A 17,190-nucleotide genomic window follows, 5' to 3' on the forward strand; every position below is an offset into this window, starting at 1 on the left:
AGAGGAAGTAAAGAGAAACGAAAAGCAGGAATCAGGGCGCAGAAGAGTAGCATGGGTGGAGCGGGAACACAGCAAGCAAGATCGTCTGGGGGAGGTGCGGTTGAAGAAAGGCTTTAGTTGTATGTGTGGAGATCCGGGGTGTTGTGTAACTTAAGAAAAGCCACCGCAGGTGCAAAAGCCCCGAGGAGGCTAAGGCCGGTCGTGGTCTGCTGCAGTGGACGATGGAGATGAAGCACACTGCGTGTGAGGTGGTACGGGGTGGGGTCGCGCAGGTCCTGGCAAAGCGTTCGTGCTCATTCCCTGTGTCATGGTGAGCTATCCACACGACGGAGGACAGGAATGGGGCAGTCTGAGGGTCACAAAGCTGCCACATTGTCAACAGACCAGAAGGGGACAAAGCCAGAATAACAAAGGAGGCAGTTTTGACAGTCCCAGCAAAGGGCTATAGCTACACGGAGCTTTCTAATAGCTTGAGAGGCAGGGGGACGGCTGGAGAGACTGCTCCGTGGTTAAGAGCACTGGCTGCTCTTTCATAGGTCCTGAGTTCAATTCCCAGCAACCACAGGGTGGCTCACAACCACCTATAATGGAATCTTGATTCTCTCTTCTGGTATGTATGAAAGCATAGCACATACACATACACATGAACTATATAAATAAATCTTACAGAGAGACAGGAAGAAAGGGCAGAGCACAGGGGTGCAGGCTAAGAGGAGGACAAGGTGTAATGCATGAGTGAGAGTCCTGGTGAGCTCCAGGAATCATAACTCCAGGGTGTTGGTTGTTTTTTGTTTGTTTGTTTTGTTTTTTAATTTATACACTGTAAACAGTGCTGTTTTCAGAAATATACACCCTTTTTTCTAGGTGTATTTGTTAATTTTCTCAATGCTGTGACTAATTATCCAGGAAAAGCAGTGAGAGTCCTGCTGAGCTCCAGGAATTGTGACTTCAGAGTGTTACTTCCTTATGGGAGGAAGTGTTTCTTCTCAGGGTTTGGGAGGGGAAGGCTTGGCAGAGGGTGGAGCCTCTGCGGTGGCAGAGGTGGCTTGCTCACCTCTCAGTGGCAAGCAGAGGGCTCAGGCCAGACTGGGGCCTGGGCTATACTCCATAAGGCAACCTACTTCCTCCAGGTCGGCCCCACCACCTAGCAGTTCCACTCATACCCCCAAACAGTTTCGCTAGCCAGAACCAAGTTGAAGATGAGCCTGTTGAGGACATTTTATGTTTTTCTTTGTATTTAAGCCTTAACGCTAGTGTACACACTCAGCCACACACGCAACTTTCACTGTCATGTGAGTTGAACGATTACTATGTGGATTGTGCAAATACTTTGCATTTTTATGTTCTCTTGTGGCTTAATTCAGTTTTCTATAAAACTCAATAGGAAGAATAAAAACAATGGTGGGGTTCAGCCCAGGACAAGCGATTGAGGTGCCCATTAACCAAAGCAGACTGGCCTTCTGGTTCTCCCAGCATCCCTCAGTCCCTAACTGTTACTGGCATACTCCTGCCCTCTAACCTCAACTTTCCAGCCCTGGACTGGTTCACCTTGTAAGTATTTAGGCACCTGCTTCTGGGTTGCCTAGCAACTTATGATGTCATCATGTGTCCTTGGCCAGGTGGCCACACCTGGAAGGTGTGGTTACCTTGCTCCTTAAAGGGACCAACTCTCCATGTTGTCCCTCTCTTGCTTCTCTTCGGCCTCTCTTGCCCTCTCTTGGCCTCTCTTGCCTTCTCGCCCTCTCCCCTTTCTCTGTTGGTGCACCCCCTCACTCTTTCCTCCCATCATGTCCTGCTCTCTCTTCTCTCTCTCTTTCTTCATCCCCATCTAATAAACCTCTTTCATATAAAATCTGTTGTGCGCCTCCTCATCGTCATTATTTAATTTGCCCCAACACACCTCTCCCTATGCAATCTCATTGTCCTGCTTCCGGGAGGTCACCATATTGATGCGGAACTTAATTCAGACATCGACATAGCATACCATAGTCCAGAGTTCTGAATCACAACAAGCAAGATTAAAATTAATAAGATTTCTTTATAAAAGTGTTTATTTATATGTAGAAAGTCAAGAGTGTTCATCAACTACAGGTTGGGTCCTTTTTTATTTTTTAAGATAGGGTCTCAAAGAGTGGTTTGGAATTCAAAGCAGTCCTCTGTCCCAGCAACAAGTTACCCAACCATACCCAACCATAGCAAGGCAGGAAAGAGAAATCCACTGAGTCCTTTTTGGCTGTAACAACAGAAAATGTAAATATTGTGGGTCCTAGAGTGGTTCCTTTGTAAAAGCACCAGCTTCTCTGGTGGGAAAAATCGGGCACCCTATGCAGTCTGGCCTTTAACCCAGAGAACTTGGAAAACCTCCTTCTGCTTCCTGAATCTGCAATTAGAAATATTCCAGGGGATGCTGCAAGCACTGTTGGCAGTGGCTACAGATGGCTGGGATTATTAGAGCACGCAGTTCCTGTGAATATTTCTGTATGAACATTGAAACGGTTGTGGAAGTCTCTGGCCAAAAGCCTTTGAGTAAAGAATTTCTCCCTCTCTCCATTGTGATTTGCCCTACTCCTGGGGGGGGATGGTGGTAGTGATGCAGTCATTGTTTTCTTCCACCAGACAGCCTTTCTTTCATGTACAAATGTGAGTCAATGCCTACAGGTGGATGAAAGATTATCAGTGGTGCTTTGCACAGTGGCAGGTGGGCTGTCCCCTTCTGGAGGCCACCATATCCATTCTCACCCACTGCCTCACCATGTGCTCTACTTCTGCATTGCTGTGGGCTGACATGAAAGTCCATTTGACTCCTATCCCCTGTTTGATTTTCTTCTCGGCATTTATTACTATAAGATAATCTGTTCTGTGCTTGTTCACTTGTCTGTCTCTGTCACCTAGAAAGCAGGTGCAGGAGAACATGGAGGGCCATACCCTCTGGTTCTCCAAGGTGTTTCTAGAATCATTCCTGATAGTAAGGTAGGTCTCATAACTTTTGCCTGTAAATGCCATGATCAAGCATGAGACCCCCATAGCTGTTTATGATAAAGACAGAGACTGCTGCGCTTATAGAAATACTACTTGGTTATGTAAGATCAGGAAAAGTCAGCTTCTAAAATGTTCCTGGAGGCGACAGTGCTTTAACTACATGGACAGTGGGATTGCTTACCAGATTCTCAACGTGTGTTGACAAGTTTGCTTCCTACCCTGTCCAGCCACCACGCCCAGTCTGAGGCTTGACCACTCGCATTGCTCACTTTCTGGATTGGCATGTGGCCTTTCCACTCCTGGAGTGCCTCTCTGTGGAGGAGACATATAATGAAAAAGATTTATTACAATAAATAATTGTATTTTCTCAGTGATGCCAACATGGTAGACTCAGCTATGGCTGTACACAAAATCCTTTATATGAAAAAAAGAATCACAGTTGTCAAACACTTCAGACAGCTTCAATCAGAAACAAAACCACTTGTGAAAATGTTTAAAGATCTGAAACTACAAGGCAGATGCAGTCAACCAAGCATGGTTGGACACTCTTCGCCTACCTTGCAGACAAGCCCGGGTTTATGCACGAGTGTTCAGATATCTGAAATCTTCATGCATTGGGATGTAGCCGTTGAAGACCTTACATGGCTAAGGGACGATGGACAAGAATTCTGTGAGTTCTCCACTCCAGTGCCCTTAGCAGTGAGCATGGCTCACTCATCGGCCTCTGTTCATTTTTTTTCAACCATTCCAGTACTGTTATCAATCTCTTCCTTTACCAGCCACAATACCTTAATGCAACTCAGACAATGTGTCGGCATAATTGTCATTCTTTTGACCACTGCTCTCATAACAAAGATGAGGATTGCTGGTAGCTACTGGAAGAGCTAGTAAGAGCTACTCAGCAGGTGTCTTACGCATGTAAAGGCCAGTTACAGAACTTGATCAGTGCTTGTATGGTAACTTTGATTTTGATGGGGCTCAGGAAAAGCTGAAAGTGAGTCAGTGCTGGTGAGTGACTGTGGGTGGCTTGTCTTAAGTACTTCTTTGAAAATGTCCATCTCTTCATATTTCAGACTCTTTGTTTTACCCACCAGGGTATCAACATTAATGTGTTAGCAGAACGGAACTGAACACAGTTCTGGAGAAGCTGAAGGATGGATTAGATTAGAGATTCAAGGTCAGATGCCAGGATTGGTTCTACACTAGGCCTGTGGTATGGGTACCAGCCACTCTCACCCTAGCAAGTGAATGAGAAGATCAAAGTCTTTCTTTTAGAAGCCAGTGCTGGTCATGAATATTGAAAAAAAAATTAATCAGAAGAGCAGGTAAGGGGCTCTTAACTGGGCAACTCAGTATAAAAGAACTATAAAGAAGAGTAGGGAAAGGGGAATAAAGGAAGATATAATAGCCATTATATAAAGGGTGGCATGCAGCTTAGGAGCAATTAACAAGTTTGGTATAAATTCTGGAGAATCTGAATAAAATTGGCTGTAATCCTCCTCCTTCTCCTCCTCACCCCCTTCCTCCTTCTCCTCTCCTCCTTTTTCTTGTCACTAAGCTTGCTTTCTGTTTACCAGAGCTTTGGTCATCATATAAGAATAATAGGGAATAAAGTATGTGCTCCGGAATGGGACTTCAGAGAAGACTGACCACCATTCTTTAAAAAGCCCATGGGAACGCCTGAATTCCACCAGAAAGTACAGAGAAGCCGAGTTTCAAGCTAGGAAACCTGCTGGGGAGATGAACAAGACAGGCAAACACAGGTTGCGCTGGGTGGCTTTCCACACGGCCGGGCAGCCATTCTCTGATCATCTCTCCCTAGCTTTAACCCTTGCTTCCAGAAACCCTCCCCTTCAGCCAACTATAGTGTGATGGGGAACAATTTATACATTTATAGGTCATGTTGACACATAGTATTAGACTATTGTGCCACTTTGAGAGGCAGCCTCAGCTGTCCTCCATGGCGTAGCTGTTCTATTATCTCCTAATATCTCCCTAAGCTGGCCACCAGACTCTTACATCAACCCTTGGGGACACTCCAGGCCATGATATGTCATTTCCCAAAGATAAAGCCATACTTTATTAAGACAATTGTTTTGCATATTTTCTAACTTACAAATGGACAATGAGAACCTCAAAGATAACATTCATTCTATGACACTGATAATTTTAAATATTATTTATTTATTTAATATGTGTGTATGGGGGAGAGAGGAACAAACTGACTGACTCCCTTGCTGTTTGAGAACTCTGAGAATTCTCAACCTATTCCTATTCTCAACCTATAACCTATTCTCTTCAGAATAGTTTTCCCCTCACTTTTATACATCCCTAAATTATTACCCACAGGCCACTGCTCCAGGATACCTTACTCCCTGTTTGACCTGTCACAGCTCCTAACCCCAATCTTTTCAACACCCCTACTTTCCATTATCACCATTTCTTTTCATGTTGGACATACTATATAGTTCACCTACTTACCATCTGTTATTGTATTTGCTGCTGGCTGAGGTTATTTGTTTTATTCAGGATTAATCTTCTTCATCTCAACACACGCTTTCCCAGCAAGATGACAGAAACTCAGGGCTGTTTTCAAATGTGTGCTGCTGACGGGACATCACAGCGGATCTGGTCTGGACCAACAAGTGACTTCTACTTTCTCTTAATAGTAAACTTACTGTCCACACACATCTTTCTGGCTGCTGACTTTGCATTGCTTCTCAGGATCCATTATTAGTTCTTGTCTCTTTCTTGTGGGCTTCAAACATGCTGAAGTCAGCACATTCAAATTCATAAATTTAGACCTCAAGGGCTTATTCTGTGAAAACCCAAGGTTTATTGAAGCGACAGCATAAATAGCACTGATGCACATGGTTAGAAACTTTGCATTAAAGAGAAACTGATTAACTGCAGAGTTTCCATCAACTCTTACCACCAGCCTGTGTGTCATCTCAATATGTCTTCAGTCTTCTGATTATGTCCCGCCACTCAGGGGTTCACACTGTTCCTTTAATAAAATTTACATTCTTTTCTTCCAAATATACTGTTAATGTACAAACATTAAAGATTTTACATGACAACATGCTCATCTTCTCAAGGGTGTTAGTATTCCCTGTCTGGAAACATCTCTGCCTTTTCTCACACTTGTCCACTTGAACACGGGCTTGTGCTTGGCCTGTCTCTATAAACAGGGCCGAGGAAGGGACAAACCTGTGTGTGATATCATCTGGCAGTCTCTGTAGCAAAAGTCTGTAAATGACATTCCTCAAGAGGTCCTGAGTCATTCTCCAAAATGAGTGTAACAGGCACACTGAGCTTATGGGCTCCCGAGTTCAAACCCTAGCTCTCTCCTTTACTAGCCACAAGCCTTGCAAAATGGGGTGGCAATTGTGTTGGTTGTCCTTTTTCCCCCTTTTCTTCAATATGACACTTGATGAGCCATCTAAGAGAAGGCAACATCAGTTGAGAAAACATTCTTTTGGTTGATCCTATAGGCAGACCTGTGGCATATTTTCTTGACTGATGATTTGTAGCCTGCAAATAATAGAGGTTTCCACACTGTCCTGCTGCGTGAACCCTGTTCCCATAGAGCTTTGTTTACTCCCCTGGGAAAAAGGCCTCTCCTAGACAAAGTATGCTGTGGGCAAGATGTCCACCACTCCTCACAATATAGCTCAGGGGCTTTATGTAAACAGCCTCCTCTCAGCCATGAAAGAACATCTATACCCTAAACACAATCTGGTGATAACGATGAGCACTGCTTTGTGTGTTTATCATTAATTCTCTGTCTCTGCTTTGAACGCCAAGTTACCCACTGAAAAAGCTCCACTGAGTGCCAGTAAAGGCACCCTTGAACAACAAAAGCTAGAGTAATATGGAAAGAGGGAATCTCAACAGAGAAAATGCTTCCACTAGAACGACCTCCAGGCAAGTCTGAGGAGCATTTTCTTGATGAATGATTGATGTGGGAAAGCCCAGCCCCACTGTAGTTGGTGCCTTCCCTGGGCACAGCTTTAGCTCTATACAACAGGGTTTTATATACTCTCTTTCCACTTGCCTCTGAGTAGTCACCTCTATGTGCTGATCTCAAACACACGTTTGTTTCCATCAGCCTAATAACACAACTACAGGTTCACTGTTTGGGGCAATTGAGCTGTAAGTCATGTATGGCAGGAGTGAGAAGGTGCCTCATTCCATTGCCTTTATAGTCACCAAATAATGAATTTGCTGTTGCTGTTGTTGGTATGCTTGGGCGTTTGTTTGTGTGGAGTTCATCTTTAAGCCAGGGAGCTGCCTTAAGTGGAGATCGACAGGTCTGTTCGTTCTTGTTCACTGTGGAAAATCTCACTTTCACTCCTGAAAATTGATTTCTCGGAATAAAAGAGTCTGGGTTAGCAAAGCTTAACTCCTCCTTTCTGCCCTGTTACCAGGCCATCTGGCTACAGAATGTCAGTCTTACTGGAGTGCCTTATGTGAACTTTAGCATTTTAATTATGAGGGGTCCTGTGCCTGTTCCGTATTAAACTTTTTGTATAGGTGGATAATTGCTTTGTTAAAAAACAAAATCAATCATTGAGGAGTTTTAATCATTGATTTATTTTAAATGTCTCTGGCCTGCTTTCTGTGTCTACACCGTTGCTGAGTGTGTGCTCTGCACTTCTCTGCAATGTCATTCATCCTCTCCACCATCCCTCCCTCCACCCATCCCTCCATTCCCCTCTCTATTTACAGTGCTTGGGGTTAGACCAGGACCTCTCTGCCCTGAACTTCATCCCCCACTCTTTTTGTGTGTGTGTTTTTCCTGTTGAGTTTATCTTCACATTCATTTATTCTTTCTTTTCCTATTTTTCTAAATGTATTTATTTTTGTTTGTGCTTCCCATATGCATACATTGCTTAAAAGATGGTATTTCTTAGGCTCTCTCCTGACCCTGCCAGTCCTACATTCTTCCGACATCTCCTTTCACAACATTCCATGCAGCTTAAAGGGGTGACATAAATGTCTAGTCTAGGGTCAAGCCCTCAACCATTTTTTCATTCCCAGAACCTTGTGAAGCCATAAGGGGTGTCTTTGTCTTTTTTTTCTGTTTATTGCAAGGAGAGGGCTCTCTGTTCAAAGCTGAGAGTAGCCTCTGTCTGTGAATATAAGCATAGCTATTTGGTGAGTGGCTTGATGGTATATCAGTTTGATGGTAAAATCGCTAAAGCAGCCATTTTAGTCCCTGTCTTCCCCGCTTCTAGAGACTAATACTTTTTCAGTCCTGGTTCTGAGTCATAGCTATAGTATTGGGCACAGATACCCTCTTGTAGCACCAGACCCAAACCTAATTATAGAGTGGCTGGTTACCTGTATAGCAGCTGTGTCTCCATTGCACTAACAAGCATGTATTGCATGTTACCTGGCAGGTTGATGTTCAAATTCATAAGTGGCTTAAACCTTCACCCCACAGAAGCCTATAGGCCATCTGACTTCATGAGAGCCAGCCAGCATGGAAGAATCTTCCAGCCTAGTTCCAGCTTGGTTTAACTACATCTTGCATGAAAAGTGTGTGGTGATGACAACAGTAGAATCTTTTTTTATTTTATTTTTATTTTTATTTATTTATTTTTTTCAACAGTAGGATCTTATCCACTAGTTATTATGTAACCAAGAGGACTGGCAAGACCCTGTATTGCCTGGGGGACTCTGTGGCATTCCCGACCACAGCTGGCACTGGGGCTTTCTTACATTGCTTCTAAGGTTGTCATTGTCTGATTGTGCAGGATGTTTTTAATTGGTGACCGGCCAGACAGTGGGTTACTGAGTGGTCTTCTCATACCCCTTTCATTTTGTTTGATGCCAGCTCCATTCCCTCATCTCTACATCATCCCAATTTTGTTTTATGTGCTGCTCAAGGAGTACCCAAAATTATAATTGAATATCTCTGGTCACTTTTCCATTTTGGTTACCTGGACATGTCAGTAGCAGAAATTCTGCTTGACGGTGTTTCATCTTTCCTATTGCTTTTCTGTTTGGTAAAACAGAGCCCCCAGCCCTTCCCAGGTGTCTTTCTTTAATCCTTCAAACATATTTGCAGTGGCAACCTTGGTGTCCTCAGGTTCTCAGCCCACCATCTAAAGGGGCTGCTGTCGTATGCTTTTTGTCCTGACCCATCGATAGGAGGAAGAATCCATCCTCTTGTCTTGGTTTGATTTTGTTTTTTGTTTCTACAGTTAGCATTTTTGTTGTTGTTGTTGCAAATTAGACATTTTAAACAATTACAGCAACTCTGAATTATCATCGCCCAGTTTCAAAATTGTAGTCTCTTCGTTTGCTTGTTTAATAAACTGTGTATGTGTGCATGTATGTCTCTGGGTAGTGTGTGGTGTTCACTTGTGTGCTTGTTTTTGATATTGGATCTTATGTATTCCAGGCTGACCTCAAACATGTTATTCTCCTGTTCCCACCAACCAAGACCTGGATACAAATATGTACCAGCATGTCCACTGTAGACGGAACCCTGGACCTCAGACACGTAGGCAAGCACTATACTGACTGAGTAACATTCCCTAGACCATGTGCTTGTGTTGTGGCCTATTTGTTTGTGACTCGCTGGTCACAGCGAGGGCAGTCTATTTCCTCCTCTGTATAGCATATGATACACATACCTCTTATGGTATAGCCCCGGCATGCTCTCTCTCCCTGAATGCCTGCTCTGCAGACAACTGTGCTTTGCTAAGGCCTCTTTGGCTCTCACCTAATCACCGTGTGACTGAGTCTACCTCATTTATGATCATGTCTGGCTCTGGACTGGTAAGATATGGAGAGACAGGCCGGTCTTGGCCATACCCACTCAGTACAGCTTCTGTTGTACTGAACTGGGAGTCGAGAAGTCAGCAGGTCCTGGTTCAAATGTTACAAACCCATCACTCAGTTTAGAATATTTTATGAATAAGTGTTTTCCTATTTGCTCTGCCCGCAGAGCTCTGAATGGATTTTTGTTAGCTTTCGCCAGGGGCAGCTGTTCACTGTACCAAGAGAGGCTCTGCCGAGGCAGAGGCTCTGCCTTCTACTGCCACTCCAGTCCTTCCTGTGGGAAAAAGGAAAGACTCTGGTCTTTGAGCCTTCTCTTTTTTACACTGTGAACAATGGCTTTGTAATATAGAGGCAACCTGCTCAGGGACACCTATCACTTATTAATGTACATGGACTTGGCTGCTCAGAATCTCCTTCCTGGTGAAGTGCTCCATCCAAGCAACTGGGCAGTCTCACAGCTTTTACACCTCCACCTACTTTTTAGGATCTTGAGAGTACTGGGTCTCAGGGCACTCATCGTCTGAGCAACAAAGCCATAACCAATTCTTTCTTTCTAAGCCAACAAACGAATAACTGTGTCTTAGACCACCTTCACTCACAGACATTAACACTTAGTAAATCAGTTAACAGGGTTGGAGTAGCCACAGCTTTCACAGGTGTGTGGGCTCGTCTGTGCCAAATTGACACAGTTAGAGTCACTGGGAAGAGGGAACCTCAACAGAGAGCATGCCTTTATGAGATTGATGCGCAGGCAAATCTGTAGGGCATTTTCTTGATTAACAACTGATTTGGAACAGCCCAGTCCACTGTGGGCAGTGCCATCCTTGGGCAGGTGGTACTGGGCTAGAAAGCAAGTTGAGCTAGCTATGGACAACAACCCAGTAAGCAATGCTCCTCCATGGCCTCTGCCTCAGGTCTTGGCTCCAGTCTACTGCCTTGAGTTCCTGCCCTGATTTAATGGACTGTAAGCCGTAAGATGAAATAAACCTCTTCCTCCGAAAAGCTCCTGTGGTCACGGTGCTTAAAAAAGAAAACCAGAATAACAGATTAGTATAGGCATCTTTGGAGTGTTTATTCACACTTACTGTCTTTACATTGCCTGTGAAATACGTGTCCCCAATACTACGTCTCTACAACCATCTCCTGTCCTTTGTAAGAGCAATGTTTTATATACTTTTAAAGTTTTGTTTGTTTGAGGGTGTTTTTCCTGCAGGTATGTCTAGTGTGCCTGGTACTCTGGAGGTCAGAAGGGGACATCAGATCCCCAGGAACTGGAGTTAGAGATAGTTGAGAGCAGCCACGTGGGTGCTGGGACTCAAACCTGGGTCCTCTAAGCCACTGAGCCATCACTCAGCTCCATGTATTTATTTAAAAGAACGTGACCATGTGTTTGGAGCAGCTATAATACTGAAGCAGTACACAGGATTTTCCCCAACAAACTGACTGGATTTCTTAAACTGTGACCTAAAAATTGTAAACATTTGGGCTGCAAACAATAGCCATTTCCATTTTATTACAAGAGAAACATTTCAAATGCCTCCAGTAGCTTCGTTACCTGCTTACTCTAAGGAGCATTTTTCGTTGTTTGAAACCATAAAGCTCAGTAGCATGTGACTTCCAGGAACGTGTGATCACCAGCATCTGCGGCACACTCACAGAGCATCTTCCCACACCCAGGCTGTTTCACAGAAAACTGCTAACAGCACACGACTGTCCCGCGGTGCCCCCGAGCGTGTGTGTCATGGACAAGTAAACAACACAGTCAGGCCCTAATCACAGCTCACAGCATCCCTGCCTGCCTTGAGAAAAATTACAGCTGCTGGATGAGCAGCCAAGCCTTTGCCCGAGGGCGTCTCCTGGTGGCTAGTCACCCACCTCGCTGAAGAAGGAGCGTGAACCGAGGAGTGCGGATTCGGAGTTCTGGAGAGAACAGCTTGGGGAGAGGATGCAAAAGAAGACGCTCTGGCACCTGGAAACCCTAAGACCTAGATAACCAAAGGTTCGTGCAATTAATCACTGCATCGGGCCGAGACGGGACTACTGGCTCCGTGTTGAGCCGCGGCTGGGACCTAAGCTCAATCTCAGGCAGTTAGAGGCTCCATGTCCCCACCCTAGGAGCTGAGGAGCCAGGCAGAGCGCGACCCAGAGAGGAGAGTCGGTGCACGGGTGGCTGGCTCGGAGCGGGTTAGGGTGATGCTTGGGTCCCAGGCCCGCGAAGTGGGAGGTGCAGAGTTGTTGGAGCGCGGCGCGGTAATGGGTCTGGAGGAGGCACCTGGACTCTTGAAGTAGGAGAAGCGCCGGGGACATCTGCAAGGGCCACGCGCAGCATGGACGTGTAGAAGTCGCGAGGTGGAAGGGGCGTCGCGGGCGGGGCGGGGCGCAGGTGGAGTCCTGTGCACTTCTGGGACTTAGAGGAGCGCCGAAGTCAGAGAAAAGGGTGATGGGTCCCGCCACCGACGCGTGACGAGGGCTGGATTTCCATCAACCCCGCCCTAGAAAAGCTGTGCCCAGAGCACCTGGGATGTGCGCGCCAGCAGCAGGGACCGCTCCGCTTGGAGCTGAGTTGTCAATGCTGATGCCGAGCAAGCCGGAGCCAGCCAAGGTCCAGGTTATTCCGGAACAAGGAACATTCCTCTGGAATGCAGAGGAATCCGGGACTGTTTGGACCCCGGGACCCCAAAGCACAACAGCATAAAGAGGACGGCTACCATCCACTGCTCAGCACAAACTGCCCTGTTTTCCAACCTCCTAACCAAGGTAACCAAGGTAAGGCTCCCAGTCCGGCTTTATCCTTCCCCAAGACCTCCCGCCACTTGGAGCTTTGCCTTGCTGCCCCCTCATTTCTACGCTGCACAGCCGGCTCCTCTATGGAGACCTGGGAGCAGTTAGATGTTGGCCTAGCTTTCCTAAAAGACTGCTGTCTGAGGTGCACTCTGGGACAAGACCCCGTGTGAGTGCGGTGTGGTGTGGGAGGATGAGAGGGCATCTGCGCTCTGTGAGTGGATTCTACACAGGAGCCCACGGCCAACTTGGAGTACGCAGAGAGTCCTCACTAAGCACAAAGATTCGGGAGGGGGGGGGTTCTTTGGGATCTTAGAAAGAAACCAGTGTCCCTAAAACGATGGTGGCTAATGTTATCTCAGGCTCAATGACGTCTTCCAGCCATGCTCAGTTACCTCGAAGTTTGGTGCTTATATATTGGCATGCTCCGTTTAGGAAGATGCTGCTTCTAAAATCCTATTGGACAGATATCCCGATGGTTACAAACATCAGTGTGATCTCATTTTATCAGAAGGGGGAAAAAAAACACTCCTCAAGCGATGTTGTAAGGTAGAGTCTGTATGGTGAGGACTGTGCGCTGCATACCCAGTGTTCTGTCTTGATGTTCCTGGTCTTCCTAAATGGACATAAACCTGTAGGGCGGTGGAACTGTATTTCTGGCAGGCTGTGTGGATGATTCCTCCTGAGCACTCTGTAATGAAACTGTTAACAATCCTGTACACTGTCCAAAGAAACACTTGTGCTGAAGTGGTGTCGGGAAGTTTACTGAAATGCTCAGCCAGGCATGGGAGCTTCATTCCACAGCCGCGCACCTCTGCCTGCTGTGACTGGCTGAGAGACCTGCCCTCCACAGGGTAAGAACACCTGTCAACTCTGGAAAGCACACAGCTGACACCAGGTTTGTGGAACTCCCCCAGCCCTGCATTCTTTTCGCCTGAAACGTTTCTGTTGCAGAATAAGACCTCAGACTCAAGGGTTAGTGGGTGCTACCCCCAAACCCTAACCCCCGTGTGGCACCCCATGAAGCTTGCACATGCAGAGAAGGTTCCACATCACCACTGTCGTCTCTGAGATGACAGGAGGCAGTCATGATGATCCACTGAGCAAAGCAACCACAACTCTACAGCGGGCTGAAAGGGGAAGAGGCAAACTCTTGTGCTTACCAAAAACTCTGCTTTTTTATAAAACTGTCGAAATACCACTGAGGAACAAGAGGGTGGGAAATTCATTCTGTTTAAGGAAAGTGTAGGTAATTATGGTTAGGCTGAATATTTAAAACTGCTCAGTTCACACATGTAGGTTACATTATTCATTCAAACCCTGATTCATTTGAATCAGCAGTATTTTGTTGTCTGGGGAGTCTTTAATTTACCAGACCACCATGTAGTCATCAACCCTGTCACCCTGCCCCAGGCGGGCTGCTCTCCTGAACTGCAGGCGAGCACAATGGATGTAGTTTCAATTAAATGAAAACTGGAAACATAACTCTGTTGCATTTTCTGGAATTTGGTTTGTGGAACAGGACCTGAATAGACACAGTAATGATGGCATGGCGATCTGAACAGCCTGTGATCTGAAGAAGGGCACAAAAGCTGTGTCTTTGGATGCTCTCAGCATTTCCTCAGCTGCTGCTGAGGCTGAATTTACGGGATGTGAACACAACAGGACATATGTTGGTGGTGGTACAAAGCATGTTGTCTCTTCTACGATCACAGTTTGACATATTTCCAAATGTCACTTCCCTGGACGTGAACCTAAATTATGAAATGAGTTTCCTGCATCCCAATTTGTGTTTCATCATGTCATTTTGTTGCATGTGAGGGAAATAACCCACTGAAGTAGGAGACAGAGGGGAAAACAGGAATACAAACTCAGTGCTTTGTAATTGCTTAAGACCCTTTCAAATTTATGGCACTAATAGATCTACATGGCCCAAGAAAAAGTATGGACCTAATACTTAATTTGGAAGCCACCATACCTGGCTGACCCCTTTTTCTAAGATTAATAATTCATTTACAGTAATCTCAGATCAGCAAATGACCTGAGAAAACAGCAACTATGGAAAGTGCGCAGAAACCATGCCTGCCTACATGCTGGGGTTTAAATTGGGGTATCTCCTCAGGCCCGAGCAGCCCCTCTGGGACTGAAGCCAAAGTAAACATTAACCTCATTGAAAGAACTGAAGGAACTGCAGAACTCTTCCCATCCCCCGCTGGGCCAGGCCCTTTTGATCAGCAGTGGGCACTCAACTCTATTTCTTTAAAAATATTTGTTAGTTATTATTATGTGTATAAATGTGCATGATATGCATGTGGGAGAGGAGTGTGCATGCCCTGGTGCATGTGAGGAAATTAGAGGAGGACTTTCAGGAGTCAGGTCTCTATTTCACCTTTGCTTGGGTTCCGGGGACTAACTCTAGGTAGTCAGACTTACACAGCCAGGCTTTCCCACAGAGCCAGCTCACTGGCTCCTTGATTCTGTGCTATTTACAAACCTCTCTTTGTCCACATGATCCAATGTAAATGTCCAGTCAATTAATTCCCCGAATGTGCAGGGAAGCGTTGTGCCTGTCCCTCTATTCCCATGCTCCCTGAAAGGAAAGACGCTATATAGCTCACATTGCCCAGCTTCTACCTGAAGCCAAGTAGTTGGCTATTTCATTTCCTCTACCTGCACCCACACCCGCACCCTGGGCTTTGGATCCCCAAATAATACATAAGAGGCTGTGCCAGAGCCCATAGTAAGTTTCAGGGCTGGTACCAAACCACCTTCCTGTTCTGTTTACAACACCTTAGACAAATGGCATTTTCCCCCTGTAAACAAGTGCTAGTGATTCATCCGTGTCAAGAGAAAAGGAGGCCTCACATTCAGGGAGAACTAGAAGGCAGAAGGGTAGCTCAGTGGAGAAAGTGCTTACAGACAATCGATGACCAGTGTTTGATACCCGGGATCCAAATTCACAAGTGCAAGGAAAGACTTTATTCTTGTAAATTGTCCTCTGACCTCCACACAGCTGAGGCCAGAGATGATCTTAAAGACGACAATGGTGACTCAGAACCCTCTCTGTATGTGTAAGCCTTACGTAAGTACCACACAGGGGTTAGGATTTGTGCGTAGAATCCAGTAACCATTGGGTCTAATATTTTATTCTTGCAACACGATCATTTAAGGTGAAAATAATGCAGTGCTCGGGGAGTTCAAGAGATGAAGCAGCAGCCTGTCTGGTGGAATTGAAGCCCTAGTTTTGATACATCCCAGAGGGTAATTCTTCATGACTCAGCTTCCTTCTCCCTCTACCCACCCTGCTGACCCCTCTCTATGTTACCATCCATATGAGAAGATATTGAGACCCCTCCAAAGCACCTATTATGGATTAGTTCAGGATTAGCTGTACAGATGAGAACTGCATTGGGAGAAATGGTCTCTAGAAAAGTGACTAGCTTATTGAAGACTAGAAATGGAAATATTGTACAGATTGGATATCCCTTGTCCTCTGAGAGTGGGACCAGACTAGTTTCTGGTTCTTTTTAAGGGGTACGATTGGCACATTTGCATCTACAAAGAGATGTCTTGAGGATAAGACCCAAATCGAGATGTTGTAAGCAGTATTGGTATTTACTATGGGTTTATCTTCTAGTAAAATGCTGCTGTTAATCCTCAGCAGCTGTATAACCAAATCACCACACAGAGACTGGGTTTTTAGTTACACAATGTGTTTTAGAACACAATGCTGGGCAATATTTACTTCCTCCTAAACCTCCAAGCCCTTCATTTCCTAACATTTAGATTTCCCACATTTTACTTGCTTTTTGTGAAATCTTAGGTCTGGTTCATGCTCCACGTCCTCCAAGCTCTCTCCTCCAGCTCTCTTCCCTCTCCTCTGCCCCTTCTCCTCCTTCTCCTCCCACTCCTTTCCTGCTCTCTAGCTCCTCCCCTCTTTCCTGTCCTCTGGCTCCTCCCATTGTACAACGTTGTATCTAGTTGCTTTATTTTGTCCTGTTTACACAAGAGTTGAGACAGGATGCTTATAATGAGTATCACAATGCAATATCCAGATTGAAACCAGAGAGTTGGGAGTGGGGATATCAGCATTTGAATTAACAAGGGTAAGGCATATACATTTTAAAAGAACACTATACCAACATCAACATGTGAAATTTTTTCATATTTCACACACATGCACACAGCCTGCAGGTGGCTGCATACAATGTTTTAAGTTACTTTGTGCAGAAGACCAAGTTTGTGTGCTGTGTTGCTCAGCTTTGCTGTAACACTTGAGATAATTGATAGTGGGGAGAGGTTTATTTTAGCTCAGAGTTTCAGACTGCACTCTGGAGTAAATGACAGGAAGCTGCTCCCTTTGTGGTGGCTGGGGTTCCGATATTCTGCTATGTTCACAGTGACCTAACTTCCCTCTTAGGAGCTTCATCACCTAACGGTTCTGCCATCTCCCCATAGCATCAAGGTAAGGGCCAAGCTTTTAACATGTGGGTGTCAGGGGATACCCAAGATGCAAATGATAGCAGGCACAGTGTCCACAGAGCACCAGACTTATGGCATCATATTGACACTAAAGGGTTTTGGATTTTGGAGCATTACAGGGTCCAGATGTTTGGATTACAGACGCTCAACCTA

At 45.5% G+C, this 17,190-nt stretch overlaps 1 pseudogene; it reads left to right on the forward strand.

Annotated features, from left to right (window-relative positions):
• The first annotated feature begins 221 nt into the window (after positions 1-221).
• Positions 222-4,398, forward strand: LOC132649585 (eukaryotic translation initiation factor 3 subunit E-like; annotated as a pseudogene).
• The last annotated feature ends 12,792 nt before the right edge of the window (positions 4,399-17,190 follow it).

Source organism: Meriones unguiculatus, chromosome 20 (genome assembly GCF_030254825.1).
Source record: "Meriones unguiculatus strain TT.TT164.6M chromosome 20, Bangor_MerUng_6.1, whole genome shotgun sequence".
In the NCBI taxonomy this organism is placed as follows: Eukaryota; Metazoa; Chordata; class Mammalia; order Rodentia; family Muridae; genus Meriones; species Meriones unguiculatus.